General features: G+C 46.4%; 1 protein-coding gene across 3 annotated transcripts in view; it reads left to right on the forward strand.

Annotated features, from left to right (window-relative positions):
- The first annotated feature begins 299 nt into the window (after positions 1-299).
- Positions 300-15,368, forward strand: part of LOC118566292 (apolipoprotein L3-like) — a 30,107-nt gene continuing 15,038 nt past the window's right edge. Inside the window, exons 1-3 of one of the 3 annotated variants that reach the window (XM_036147889.1) lie at positions 300-1,521; positions 2,007-2,072; positions 2,181-2,246. The gene's annotated coding sequence lies outside the window, so the exon portion shown is untranslated. Of the gene's footprint in view, positions 2,247-15,368 lie in introns of all 3 variants that reach the window. The other 2 variants (XM_036147890.1, XM_036147888.1) reach the window with 2 other exon arrangements.

Genomic DNA, 15,368 nt, shown 5'->3' on the forward strand with positions numbered 1-15,368 from the left:
AAATCTTTTCTAAAACATGAAGACGTTTATTGAGGGGAGGGGTCCTTCTCACCCTCTGAGCTGCAGGGGGCGCACCTGTCACTAAAACACTGAAACACTTTAACTTTCCCTCCTTTAAATGAAGACAGTATTTTCCTGTGGTGCACACTGGAAGGCTGGGGACGTACCTAGCAACGGTTGCTAAGCTGATGTGCATTCCTGAGTGGAACTTCTGCATCACAGCAGCTCCTGTGATGGTGATGACATCACAGGAGCTTCTCTGCCTTAGAAGACCGTGTAACGGAATTATTCTCTCCTTCTGGCACTTTCTTTGTGAGAGACAGACGTGTTTTTGGTGAGAGAAAACGAGATAGTTATCGATAGCTTGAGATAGTTTGTGATTTACGATTTTTACGATTTTACATTTTTTACAATTTTTACAATTTTTACGAATAATTTAGTTTTACGATTGATTTAGTTTTACAATTGATTGATTGATTGTCAATCCCAGAGCAAACGCTGGGATTGACAATCCCAGCGTTTGCTTTACGAACCCGTGCAAACGAAGAAGCCATGAACGACTCCACCAGTTCAGGGGCTCCAGAAGTCCCAGCAGACTTTATGATATCATTGATGGAAGATTTCTTTTCGTCCATCTCAATGGAGCAGACCGTGGATTTGGCCGTAGGAGAACCCGATGATGACACCTTATCTAAGCTAAAGGAGCTGGTGTTGGATGTTGCCAATCTATGTACCGCCTTCATCTACAAAGCACGCTTCACATCTGGGGATGTGGAAACTGTTGTGGGCAAGTCAGTACTGACATCATTTCTGGACTACCTTAACATGCGTCCAACGACTCAACCCAAGAGCTTTGACATCTTCAATAAGCAATTAGTCAAACTTGTCAAAGAAAAAGTGAGCTATGTCCTCGGCCCCATGGATGATCAATTAGGTTTTTATGTCTCTGAGATGGACAGACTGGATATAATGCTTCCACATGCAGAGATATTAATAGAGGAACTGTTAGCTGAGAGGCGTATACAACATCAGCAGAGGAAGCAAAATGTTGCTGAAGACCAGCTAGATGCCCTCAATAGGCAGCAGACAGAAGAGCTTCAGCCCATCGGTTTTGATCGGGGTGATTCCCAGACTGTGGAGGAAAAACCCACTCAGAGATCTCGGGGGTCCCTCCGTAGGTACCACCATTTGTGGTTTGAGATGTTACCGGTGATCCCAGAGGAACCAGAACTCGAGGAGGCAGAAGCAGAGATCAACGAGGAGAGGGATTTTATTCCTGAGGACCAGGAATCAGATCTGAAGCTGGTGGATGAATTCATTTCTGAAGAGCTTTCAGCGATGAACAAGGTGAATTATTTTATCTCTAAAGAAAAGAAATCAGATCTTTAGATGGTGGATTGATTTACATCTGCTGAGATTTGTGAAATGATGAAGGTCAATTATTTTCTGTCTAAGGAAAGGGAGTTGGAGCTGAAGATGGTGGACGAATTCATTTCTGAGGAGCTTTCAGCGATGAACAAGGTGAATTATTTTATCTTTAAGAAGAAGGAATCAGTTGAGCAATGGGGTGTTTTAACTAGTCCACAGTTTTAAATAAACACTGCATGCATTGGAACAAGACGAACTATAAATAACAGCAACCAACCCAGATGATCATGATAGACATAATATTTATCGCTCTGTTTGAACAAAGTACTGATATAAAGTTTTCTACTCAATCAATATATGTAGTTGATAGTAAGATATTCAAATGTTTTGTTTGCATGTGGACTTTGCTTTCTAAAAAGATATATTCCAGTGTATTCCTTTTTTTACAAAATATGCAGACAGAGATTTTATCAAACAATAGGTTTAATATCTCAATTATACTAAATTGGGGCTTGCCAAAATCAGCCTTTTTATGTACGCTTTTGGGGAGGGTGTCCGGAAAAAAAAGTATGTTTGTACACTTGTGAAAATATCTAGGATTTTGAACAACACCTAAGGTCAATTATTTTATGTCTAAGGAAAAGGAGTTGGAGCTGAAGATGGTGGACGAATTCATTTCTGAGGAGCTTTCAGCGATGAACAAGGTAAATTATTTTATCTTCAAAACTAAAGACTCAGATGCTTAGATGGTGGATAAATTTATATCTGATAAGATTTCTGCAATGATGAAGGTAAATTATTTTATCTCTAAGGAAAAGGAGTCAGAGCTGAAGATGGTGGACAGTTTCATCTCTGAGGAGCTTTTTGAAATGCGCAAGGTAAATTAATTTATCTTTAAAATAAAGGAATCAGAACTTTAGATGGTTGATGAAGTTATATCTGATGATGTTACTGAACTGATTCAGGGGTTGTTTCCAATGTCCAGCCCTTTCACATGTGCACAAACCCTACTCTTTGGTGGTGGGGGTCTTGTGTACGCATAAATGATGACCTGCTGTAATACGGCCCGTATTTTTAGCACATTTTGCTCTTCTCCTGCATAGCAAACTTGTTGACAGAGAGGCGGTAACAGTGTTGCCCAATTTGCTTATTATAAACTGTTTTTCATTTCTTTCTAAAGTCACTTGTAAATTTTGTGAGTCACAGGTGGTATTTTTTTGGCTTTGTTTCTGAACATGAGGTTACTTATTTGGGATTGAGACCTGCTCATGCTACTGCTGTGTTACAGACAGCAGCCGGCTAAATATCTGTCTGCACACACACCTTGGCCTGAAGTGTTTCTGAACCGTGCGTTTCTGACTGTGCTTTGTTTTTGCCTTGCTTCTCTGCCCTTCCCTCAGAGTCCAGGGCTATTGCCAGTGGCCAGCTTTCAGAACGCGTATCTCTGCGTTTCATTTTCTTCCTGCATGTTGCAAAAGGTCCTGCATAAAGTCAGTAGGAGATTAGTTGTGTCGTCTTATTTTGATCAATTTTAACAACACATAACAGCTCTGAAAACATGTTGCGCTAACGGCTGGCGTTCCCTTAGGGTGCGTTCACACCAAATACGAACAAGGCTAATTTTTCACCCTGATTCCCTGCTGTTGGTCGCTTGACATTTCGCCTCTCTCTTGCAAACAATCCGCAGAGAAAACAAAGCCAATTTCACCCACGCTCGCTTTACTGGGTCATCAAATAGGAGGAGCATCTATACGTTAGCCGGTTTCTCCTGTCTGTAACACTCACCGTGGTGGACATGGATTTTACAGAGAAAGTCACAGTGCTGTATGTAATGAGTCCAAAACCCTTCGGTTTCTAGGGGATTGGTGCGTTTGAGCAATGGGATGTTTTAACTAGTCCACAGTTTTAAATAAAAACTGCATGCATTTGAACAAGATGAACTATAAATAACAACAACCAACCCAGATGATGATGCTAAACATAATATTTTTCCCTTCGTTTGAACAAAGTACTGATATAAAGTTTTCTACCCAATCAATATATGTAGTTCATATTAAAATATTAAAATGTTGAGTTTGCTTTCTAAAAATATCTATACCAGTGTATTCCTTTTTTGCAACATGTGCAGAAAAGAATTTTATCAAACAATAGATTTATTGCGTCCGAAAAAAGAGTATGTTCGAACACTTGTGAACATATCTAGGATTTTGAACAACCCCTAAGATAAATTATTTTATCTCTAAGGAAAAGGAGTCGGGGTTGAAAATAGTGGAAAAATTCATCCCTGAGGCGCTTTCAGAGATGAACAAGGTAAATGATTTTATCTTAAAGACTAAAGACTCAGATGTTTAGATGGTGGATAAATTTATATCTGATAAGATTTCTGCAATAATGAAGGTAAATTATTTTATCTCTATGGAAAAGGAGTCAGAGCTGAAGATGGTGGACAGATTCATCTCTAAGGAGGTTTTAGGAGTGAGCAAGGTAAAGAAATTTATCTTTAAAAAGAACAAATCAGATCTTTAGAGGGTGGATGAATTTATATATGAGGAAATTTCTGAAATGATGAATGTAAAATATTTTATCTCTAAGGATAAGGAGTCAGAGCTGGAGATGGTGAACACATCCATCACTAAGGAACCATCAGAGGTCAAGGAGATCAAAAATATCATCGCTCAACAACGTTTACAGACCCAAGATATCTCAGAGGATATCATTGAACCCTGTAAAAATCAAGGGTTGGATGACAGAGCTGTTCCAGTAATCACAACAAAACAGCAGAACAAGGGAGTTGGAGGGAGGATCAAAACGTTCCTCCAAAAATACATTCAGCGGCGATACAAGAGAGTTGCACCGCAGCAGTCGTTGGCTGTTAAAGAGGAACCCAGTGAGGAGGAGACGGATGTCGCAGGGCTGAAACTATCAGTGTCTGAGGAGCAGACACTTGACATCTTGAGAGGGGTCTCTGGAAAGACTGGCTGGTCACAGGCCGACCGCTTTATCTTGCTAGATTTAAAGGACGTAGAGAAGGCAACACTTTCTCTTTGTAGTGAGAAAATACTGAAGACAGCAGAGAAACCCATCCTTAAAAGGGTTTTCTCTTTTGTCGGCAAAGCCCTCTCCAAGCCCTTTAAAAAGTCCTGAGGGCCACCTGAAGTGGTCCGGTTAAACCGGGCAGGTTTCCAACAACTTTGGAAACAATCAACACAGCTACATTGACTGACAAATCTTTTCACCCAATCTTCACCAAGTCAGCACCAGGTTCCAGTCATGGTCTGAATCGGACATTATTTCATCCACAGGCAGATAGATGAACGACGGGTGTCAAAAATGTTGACTCCAGGAGGCCGCTACGTCAGAAAGGGCCACCAGAGAGCACGAGTGGTGGCACGGTGAGTGAAGCAGTGGTGTCACAGGCAGCTACCGGAGCGTCCAGCAGTCAGTCGGAGCAGCAGGTGAAGGTCAGTGAACACAGAGTCTGTCTCGCAGGCTCCTTAGACAGCATCACCAGCACTTGATGGAGTTGGATAGGGTTTGTGTTGTAGGTTCATGTGAAGGTGGGTTGTAGAGATCCATTAACCTAGCTGATGGAGCATTCAGATGTCCTGGTGAACAATGATGGAACCAGACATCTGTAAGCCCCTCATGCTACGTATTTAGGCTGTTTGGGAGTTTTTCTGTTACCATTGGTGGACATGTGAGGTGTACAGATGATGATATTAAACCCACCACACACACACACACAAACACTATGGAGACTGGAACCTGGGCTGGACTATGGAGAATGGAACCTGGGCTGGACTATGGAGACTGGAACCTGGGCTGGACTATGGAGACTGGAACCTGGGCTAGACTATGGAGACTGGAACCTGGGCTAGACTATGGAGACTGGAACCTGGGCTAGACTATGGAGACTGGAACCTGGGCTAGACTATGGAGATTGGAACCTGGGCTGGACTATGGAGACTGGAACCTGGGCTGGACTATGGAGATTGGAACCTGGGCTGGACTATGGAGATTGGAACCTGGGCTGGACTATGGAGACTGGAACCTGGGCTGGACTATGGAGACTGGAACCTGGGCTGGACTATGGAGACTGGAACCTGGGCTAGACTATGGAGACTGGAACCTGGGCTAGACTATGGAGACTGGAACCTGGGCTGAACTATGGAGACTGGAACCTGGGCTGGACTATGGAGACTGGAACCTGGGCTGGACTATGGAGACTGGAACCTGGGCTAGACTATGGAGACTGGAACCTGGGCTAGACTATGGAGACTGGAACCTGGGCTGAACTATGAAGAATGGAACCTGGGCAGGACTATGGAGAATGGAACATTGGCTAGACTATGGAGATTGGAACCTGGGCTAGACTATGGAGACTGGAACCTGGGCTGGACTATGGAGATTGGAACCTGGGCTGGACTATGGAGACTGGAACCTGGGCTGGACTATGGAGACTGGAACCTGGGCTAGACTATGGAGACTGGAACCTGGGCTAGACTATGGAGACTGGAACCTGGGCTGAACTATGAAGAATGGAACCTGGGCAGGACTATGGAGAATGGAACATTGGCTAGACTATGGAGAATGGAACCTGGGCTGGACTATGAAGACTGGAACCTGGGCTGGACTATGAAGACTGGAACCTGGGCAGGACTTTGAAGACTGGAACCTGGGCAGGACTATGGAGACTGGAACCTGGGCTAGACTATGGAGACTGGAACCTGGGCTGGACTATGAAGACTGGAACCTGGGCTGGACTATGGAGACTGGAACCTGGGCTGGACTATGGAGACTGGAACCTGGGCTGGACTATGGAGATTGGAACCTGGGCTAGACTATGGAGACTGGAACCTGGGCTAGACTATGGAGACTGGAACCTGGGCTAGACTATGGAGATTGGAACCTGGGCTAGACTATGGATACTGGAACCTGGGCTAGACTATGGAGACTGGAACCTGGGCTGGACTATGAAGACTGGAACCTGGGCTAGACTATGGAGACTGGAACCTGGGCTGGACTATGAAGACTGGAACCTGGGCTGGACTATGGAGACTGGAACCTGGGCTGGACTATGGAGACTGGAACCTGGGCTGGACTATGGAGATTGGAACCTGGGCTAGACTATGGAGACTGGAACCTGGGCTAGACTATGGAGACTGGAACCTGGGCTAGACTATGGAGATTGGAACCTGGGCTAGACTATGGATACTGGAACCTGGGCTAGACTATGGAGACTGGAACCTGGGCTGGACTATGAAGACTGGAACCTGGGCAGGACTTTAAAGACTGGAACCTGGGCAGGACTATGGAGACTGGAACCTGGGCTAGACTATGGAGACTGGAACCTGGGCTAGACTATGGAGACTGGAACCTGGGCTAGACTATGGAGACTGGAACCTGGGCTAGACTATGGAGACTGGAACCTGGGCTGGACTATGAAGACTGGAACCTGGGCAGGACTATGAAGACTGGGACCTGGGCAGGACTATGGAGACTGGAACCTGGGCTGGACTATGGAGACTGGAACCTGGGCTGGACTATGGAGACTGGAACCTGGGCTGGACTATGGACACTGGAACCTGGGCTGGACTATGGAGACTGGAACCCGGGACCAGAAGCTGGAACTTGTAGCTGGACTTTGGAGTATAGAACTCCAGGCGGGAGTGTGGAGCAGAGAGGAGCTCTGGTCAACAGTGGCCGAACCGCTGGTACCCATGAGGTAGCTCTGGAGACCTGAGACCAAGGTGGTACTCTGGAGAGCAACATAGAGGCCTGGAGATCCACTGACGCAGCCCTGGAGAGCAGGAAGCCGGTTTGTGTCTCCATGGAGCTCTGGCAATGACGGCAGAGGTAGGTTCACCTGGACAACCATGTCAGAGAATTGAGATGAATAACACAAAGTAGCTTGTTCTGAAACCTTTGGAGAACTGGGATCAGGAAAAGAAGGCTGGGATGAACATGAAGATTTACACGAGGTACTAATGGTAGTGACGGATCAGGAGCCATTGATGGTGATGATTGATCCAGATATGTGGATGGCGGTGATAAAGATACTGGATACCTGGATACTCTAATTTTGATAACCCCCATTTGGAACGACGAGTAGGAGGCATCACTGTAATGCATCACAGTGACCTCTCACTCTGCCCCATCTCCATCCTGGTTGAATTTTCTTCAACATCTTGCCTTCAGATTGCCCGGTGCCTAGTCACTCATTGCTGATGTCAACTACTGCCCCCCTAAACCATGGACCTCATTTATTTCAGATTTCATAGATTTTGTCACACAGCTATCCTCCATCTCTCCATCTGACCTGCTTCCTGGTGACTTTAACATCCACACCCCCCACAGCTATATTAACATGTGATTTCTTGGACACCTTAAACTGTCTCCAGCTCACACAGCATGTCAGTTCACCCACTCATACACATGGACACATATGGAACCTGGTTTGCTCAAGTCTCCATGTTGCCATTAATAATTTGTGACTTACTGACCTCACAATTTCTGACCATCTGGCAATTACTTTGGACATTAGCACCCCTCCCCCTCCAAACCCACACGGACAATAAGAACCGGAAGTCACTCTCTCCAAACACACTTTGTTCCTCTTCATCCACTGTAATCTCTATCTCACCTTCCCTCTGATCCCACAATCATTGATCTGGTCAATTTTTACAACCACACTCTCTCCTCCGTCCTTAATCAGTTAGCCCCTCTTAAAACAGCTACAGTCTCATTTTCCACCTCAGTCCAATGGTACACATCTAAACTCCCCGAACTCTAAAAGAATCACAGAACATTTGAACATCTTTATAGAAAAAACTGGTCTCACTGTCCTTTCCAGAGCTTTTAAAGATTCTGCCAACACTCACAACTTGGCACTCAAATCTAAAATTCTACTCAGACATTATTCATTCTAATTCCTCAAACCCCAGCACTCTATTTTCTACATTTCCAAAACACACCAAACCACAAGATAACATTACCTCCACATTCACAATAGTTAAGTGCAATAACTTAATGACATTTTTTAATACAAAAAAGCAAACCATTAACTGCTCATTCACAACCACCCCTCCCCTTCTCCACTGGTACCTACAGTATTCCCTCTTAAAACCCTCACTTTCAACTTCTTTCTCTACCCAATTGATCTCAGACACCGTCAAACTTCTCATAAACATGAAACTCAAGACAGAGGTAGGTATGTCTCAAAACAGAAGTTGGTGGCAGCTGGGTAGTTGCAATGTTCTTCCTTGCTGCTGAACGTTTGAGAGTGGACAGGCTGGAGATGGAGTACCTTGCAGAGGGACTTGATCACAGGTAATCCCGGAGGAGAACAACGATGACCTGGAAGCGAGGATTGGAACCAGAATACAACAGCGAAGAAAATTCCAAAGATCCAAGGCTTGGAATTGGCATTTGTTGTCGGAAACTGCTCCCCTTTATCCAGTTCCTGATTGGCTCTTGACAAGTTGCACCTGTCAGCCTGCAGCACCTGTCACACCCTGCCTGGGGAAGGGAAACAGACATACCCCCACACTGGTTCTGGAGACACAACAGTCTGGGGTTTTGGGCTCTGAGGAGACGAGTGGACCCTGGAGTGACATTGAGCAGACTGAGGTGACAATGAGGAGACTCTTAGGCGCTCAGGAGGGGACTCTGGGGTTACGATGAATTGAGTCTTGGGCTGTCAGGTGGCATGAAGTAGGGTCTTGGGCTCTCATGTAGTAGATCAATATGCTCTGATGAAAACCACAGTACAGAGCACGACAGCTTTGCTGCTATGGACATCCAGAAAGGAACCATCCAGCCCCCTTGATTATCCTGAACGGGCTTGAAGGTCTTATGGTGTCGCTTCTTTTGAGATACGAGGATGAAGCAGCAGGCAAGCAGGAAGTGTCAGCTGGATCCCCGAAAGCAGAGACATTAGCTATACCCTTGGAAGCAGGGACAGAAGACCTGGACATATTCTTGGCAGCGGGAACAAAAGCATCACATTCCTCCACTCAGCTCTTGAAGTGTTTGCCACATCTAGTCTTTAAATGGTGAACTAGGGCCTTTGAGGAGCCGCTCATGCAGTAACTACCCATACTGATCTTAAACCTCTTGAAGCCCATGTCTACTTGATTCGAGTTTCGACTGGATTCTTATGTCATGATGCTGCTGCAAGGAGAACAGAGCTTTTACAAAGGACCAGACAGAAAAATGTTGAAACGGCTATTATTACAGGAGGATGGAGTGGGTAGAAAAACAAACTGCTAAGCTTATATAGTCTGAAGAGAAATGACAGGCAAAGCAGAAGGGCTAATCAGTGAAGGTGAGTTGCAGCTAAAGGAGAGAGAATGGAGAGCAATCAGGTGAGATTTGAATCAGCTGAGACTTAAGCCAGCTTCACACTGACTACGTTCCTTGCGCGCTCCTTTCTTTAAAAAACATGCCACACAGCACTCCAAACTAGATCCGTTGTCAAACAGACATTTAACAATATAAATGTAACATGACTACAAATACAACACAAAAGAATCAACCAAAGCAATACACCACACAATAAATAGCCTAAGGAAAGGAACTAATTTGGCAACACCTTAATACCACAACAAACAGACAAAAGAACTAGATTAGGCAGAACCTAAGAAGAAAATTATCATAGTCAAGACACAAAGAAAATTAAAATATAAACACCAATAAATCAAAACACTAATAGTGGAATCAGACATCTGTACATCTCATATATGAAGCAAGAAGCCTGAAAGGCCTTTCTTACCTTTGCTTGGTGTGTGGGGCATACAGCTGTCATGGGGATCAATTTTAGTATCAGATGTCTGTAAGCCCTACATGCCAGTTAGTGAGAACAGTTTGGAATTTAGTGTCTGTTCAGCACATGTGGGGCATACAGATGCGAGGTTCCTCCATTGACCACCACAATATTTGTATACCCCACATACTAAGTAAATAATGTAGTGTTTTGTGCTATTGCCTGATATGTTGAGCTTTCTGTTATCATGGTAGTGAGAATGGTTTGGAATTTAGTGTCTGTTCAGCACATGTGGGGCATACAGATGTGGGGTTCCTCCATTGACCACCACAGTATCTGTATACCCCACATACTAGGTAATGAATCTGGGTTGGTGTTTTGTGCTATTGCCTGATATGTTGAGCTTTCTGTTATGGTAGTGAGAATGGTTTGGAATTTAGTGTGTATGCAGTGCATGTGGGGCATACAGATGTGGGGCTCCTCCATTGACCACCACAATATTTGTATACCCTACATACTAGGTAATGAATCTGGGTTGGTGTTTTGTGCTATTGCCTGATATGTTGAGCTTTCTGTTATCATGGTAGTAAGAACGGTTTGGAATTTAGTGTGTATGCAGCACATGTGGGGCATACAGATGCGGGTTCCTCCATTGACCACCGAGATATCTGTATACCCCACATACTAAGTAATGAGTCTGAGTTGGTGTTTTGTGCCATTGCCTGATATGTGGAGCTTACTGTTATCATGTTTTTTTATGCTGGGACAAAAGATCTGTATGCCCCACATGGCAGGCAATGAGCCAGGGTGAGCATTTAATGTTTTTGCCAGGCATGTGGGGCTTACAGATGTCTGGTTGCTCCATTTGCCACCATGATATCTTTATGGCCACATGCTAGGGAATGAGCCTGAGTGGGTGTTTCAAGCTGTTGTCTGGCATTTGGGACCTACAGTTGTCATGGTTAGTAATGCTATAACCAGACATCTATATGTGCTATGTGCCAAACAATGAGCCTGAGCAAGTGTTTTGTGTTCTTGCCTGGTATGTGTGGGCAGACAGATGTTATTGTTACCCAATATTCTATCAAGATATTTGTACACCCCTCATAACAGACATTGAGCCTGGGTGGGCGACTCATGCTATTGACTGGCATGTTGGGTGTACAAATGTCATTGTGGCTCAGATGTATGTACACCCCAAAGACCAGGCATGGAATCTGGGTGGGAAATTTTTGCCATGTCCCAGCATGTGGGGAGTACAGTTTTCAAGGATTCCAATGTTGGAACCAGACAATGAGTCTGGGTGGGTGTTTTGTGCCATTGCCCGGCATAGATATTTTATTGTGTTCCAGTACATTATCCAGACATATGTAAACCCAAATGTCATGGAATGAGACTCAGTGGGTGCCATTCCCTGGCATGTGGGGAATACATAGGTTTGGTTCCAACATTGGTCATCATGACATTTTTATATCCCATTTCGACAGTGCCATTGTCTGGTATGTGGGACCCACAGATGTCATTAGCTATGTTTACATGGACAACAGTAATAGGAATAAACGGTCGAAAGCGTCATATAAACAAGCCAATTGGAATATGATAATCGAATTAAGCTCAGTCAAAATTTAATTGTATACCAAATGAGAGGGGTGGTTTATGCTGATTGATCATCCGATCAGCAAGCATATGAATGCTTGGCAGCAGTGTTTCCCGCAGCACTATCTTGGCGAGGCAGCCGCCTCGCCAAACTCACACTACCGCCTCGCCAACATTCCAAAAAAAAAAAAAAAAAAAACTAACTCGATATGCTTGCATGTTTATATGACAATAACACGCGTTTTCTTGTTGTTGCTTTCGCGCGTGCATATAGTGAATGGCAGGGAAAAAACAGGGAAAAAAACATGGATACGCCCCCCCCCCCCCACTGCTCCGCCAGTCGTCTGCGCAAAAGTTGTCGTCTAATCCCCCCCCCCCCCCGCTCCGCCAGTCGTCCGCCCAAAAATTGTCGGCGCACAACCCCAGTACCCCCCCCGGTCCGCCAGTCGTCCGCGCACAAAAATTGTCGTCGTACCACACCAACCCCCCCCTCCCGGTCCGCTTGTCGTCTGCGCAAAAATTGACGGCGTACAACCCCAACCCCCCCCCCCCGCGGGACCGCCAGTCGTCCGCCCAAACAATGTCGGCGCACAACCCCAGTACCCCTCCCGGTCCGCCAGTCGTCCGCCCAAAAATTGTCGCCGTACAACCCCAGTACCCCTCCCGGTCCGCCAGTCGTCCGCCCAAAAATTGTCGGCGCACAACCCCAGTACCCCTCCCGGTCCGCCAGTCGTCCGCCCAAAAATTGTCGCCGTACAACCACAGACCCCCCCCCCCCCCGGTCCGCCAGTCGTCCGCGCAAAAATTGTCGTCGTACCACACCAACCCCCCCCTCCCGGTCCGCCTGTCGTCCGCGCAAAAATTGACGGCGTACAACCCCAGACCCCCACCCCCCGGTCCGCCAGTTGTCCGTGCAAAAAATGGCGTCGTACCACACCAACCCCCCCCCCTCCCGGGTCCGCCAGTCGTCCGCCCAAACAATGTCGGCGCACAACCCCAGTACCCCTCCCGGTCCGCCAGTCGTCCGCCCAAAAATTGTCGCCGTACAACCCCAGTACCCCTCCCGGTCCGCCAGTCGTCCGCCCAAAAATTGTCGGCGCACAACCCCAGTACCCCTCCCGGTCCGCCAGTCGTCCGCCCAAAAATTGTGGCCGTACAACCACAGACCCCCCCCCCCCCCCGGTCCGCCCGTCGACCGCGCAAAAATTGTCGTCGTACAACCCCACCCCCCCCCCTCCCGGTCCGCCAGTCGTCCGCGCAAAAATTGTCGTCGTACAACCCCAGACCCCCACCCCCGGTCTGCCAGTCGTCCGCGCAAAAATTGTCGGCGTACAACCCCAACCCTCCCCCCCTTCCCGGTCCGCCCGTCGACCGCGCAAAAATTGTCGTCGTACAACCCAACCCCCCCCCCTTCCCGGTCCGCCAGTCGTCCGCGCAAAAATTGTCGCGTTACAACCCCAGACCCCACCCCCCGGTCGCCAGTCGTCCGCGCAAAAATTGTCGGCGTACAACCCCAACCCTCCCCCCCTCGGTCCGCCGTCGTCCCGCAAAAAATTGTCGTCGTAACAACCCCCCCCCCCCCCCCCGCCCCCCCCCCCCCCCCCCCGGTCCGCCAGTCGTCCGTGCAAAAATTGTCGGCGTACAACCCCAGGCCCCCCCCCTCCCCGGACCACCAGTTGTCCGCGCAAAAATTTTCATCGTACCACCCGAACAACCCCCCCCCCCCTCCCGGTCCGGCAGTCGTCCGTGCTAATCTTGTTGTCTTCTCGCCGCCCCCACCCCAATTCACCACCTGCCTCGCGATCAACGTTAACGTGAGGTTTTCCAATGTTAGCGGAAATACGTCAGGAAGTAAAACTGTCGCGGTTCCCGATGCAACTTTTCTGTTCGATACATAAATGAGCTCAAAATTGTCGCTTACTCGGTAACGTTTCCACCGTAATTAGAACATTGTACAAGTCCATTCTTGGAGCTCTGAAGACAAACATATTTGTATAATACTGCTTTGTTTACTATTGCTGTAGTTTAGCAAAGACAGATGTACTTCTGTTTTTTGGGGGGAAATTTGAGAACTGCGTATGTCAGAGTGGTTATATTCTGAATAAATTCAGGTGCATATACATGCACATTATGATTTAATTAATTAATTGTTTACCCATATAAATGGAATAATCCAAATACATTTTAATCCAATTTTGAAATTTCTGTGCATGTAAACATAGCTATCGTGGACTAATGTTGGATCCAGACGTCTGTACTCCCCACATGCCAGGGATTGGGACTGGGTGGGCATTCTTTGCCATTGCTTGGCATGTGGAGAATATACATGTCTGGTTCAAACATTGTTTACCATGACATCGTATTGTGAATTAATTAGGCTTTGTGGGTCTGTCGTGTCATTGTCTGTGATGCGGACCATGTAGTTGTCATGGTAAACAATGTTGGAATCAGAGATCTATAAGCCCCACTTGGAGGACATTGAGCCCAGGTGGGTGTTATATGCCATTTCTTGGCATGTGAGGAGAATGGATGTTAATTGAGGCCCAATATTGGATCCAGACATCTATACTCCCTACATTCCAAGGAACGGGACTTGGTGGGCATTTATGCCATTGCCTTACATGTGGGGAATATAGATGTCTGGTTCCAACATGGTTTACCATGACATCTTTATACTCCACATGTTAAGTAATGAGCCTGTGTGAGTGTTTCATGCCATTACCTGGCATGTGGGGCATACAGATGTCTGGTCCCATCTTTGGTCACTGTGACATCTGTATGTCTCATTAGCCAGGTTAATGGATTTCTACAAACAGCTCCATGAACGCATGCAATACAACCCTGTCCAACTCCACCACCTGCTGGTGGTGCTGTCTGATGCGTCTACGAGTCTTTCTCTGTGTCTGCTGACCTTTGCTCACTGTTCCAGCTGACTCCCGGACACACCGGTAACTACCTGTGACACCATCACCTCACTCATATTGTCATCACTTATGCCCCCTGAGGGCTTATATGGACTTAGCGGCTTCCTGTATGATTCATTTTGACACCTGCCAGTGGTCTGCTTGTGGAGGAGAATAAAACCAAGCTGGACCATTTCTACTGGGTGCTGACTTGGTGATTCTGTTTTTTGGTCAGTGGCTGTAGCTGTGATTGATTTAAACTGCCATTGCTGGTATCCTCCATGTGCCCATATGTTTCAGGGCCTCCTTCTAGTAAATGGCAAATGATCTGTACTTGTATAGCGCTTTATCAAGTCTGACAAGCCCATAGCGCTTTAAACTACTTTCAGTCATGCACCCATTCATTTACACGCTGGTGGTGGTAAGCTACATTGCAGCCACAGTTACCCTGGGGCAGATTAACAGAAGCCAGGCTTCCATAAAATACAACTGTATAGTATCCATCTCTATATTTATTCAGTAAAAACCCATGTCCTGTACTTATGGAACCATTGTTTATCCTGCACTTGCTGCTATTGCACTTCTAGTTAGACCTGAACTGCATTTCGTTGCTTTGTACCTGTACCTGTGTAATGACAACAAAGTTGAATCTAATCTAATCTACCATCGGGCCCTCTGACCACCATTAGCAGGTAAAGCAGGTGGAATGTCTTTCTCAAGGACAAAACAACCCACTG

Source organism: Fundulus heteroclitus, chromosome 16 (genome assembly GCF_011125445.2).
Source record: "Fundulus heteroclitus isolate FHET01 chromosome 16, MU-UCD_Fhet_4.1, whole genome shotgun sequence".
NCBI classification, from domain to species: Eukaryota; Metazoa; Chordata; class Actinopteri; order Cyprinodontiformes; family Fundulidae; genus Fundulus; species Fundulus heteroclitus.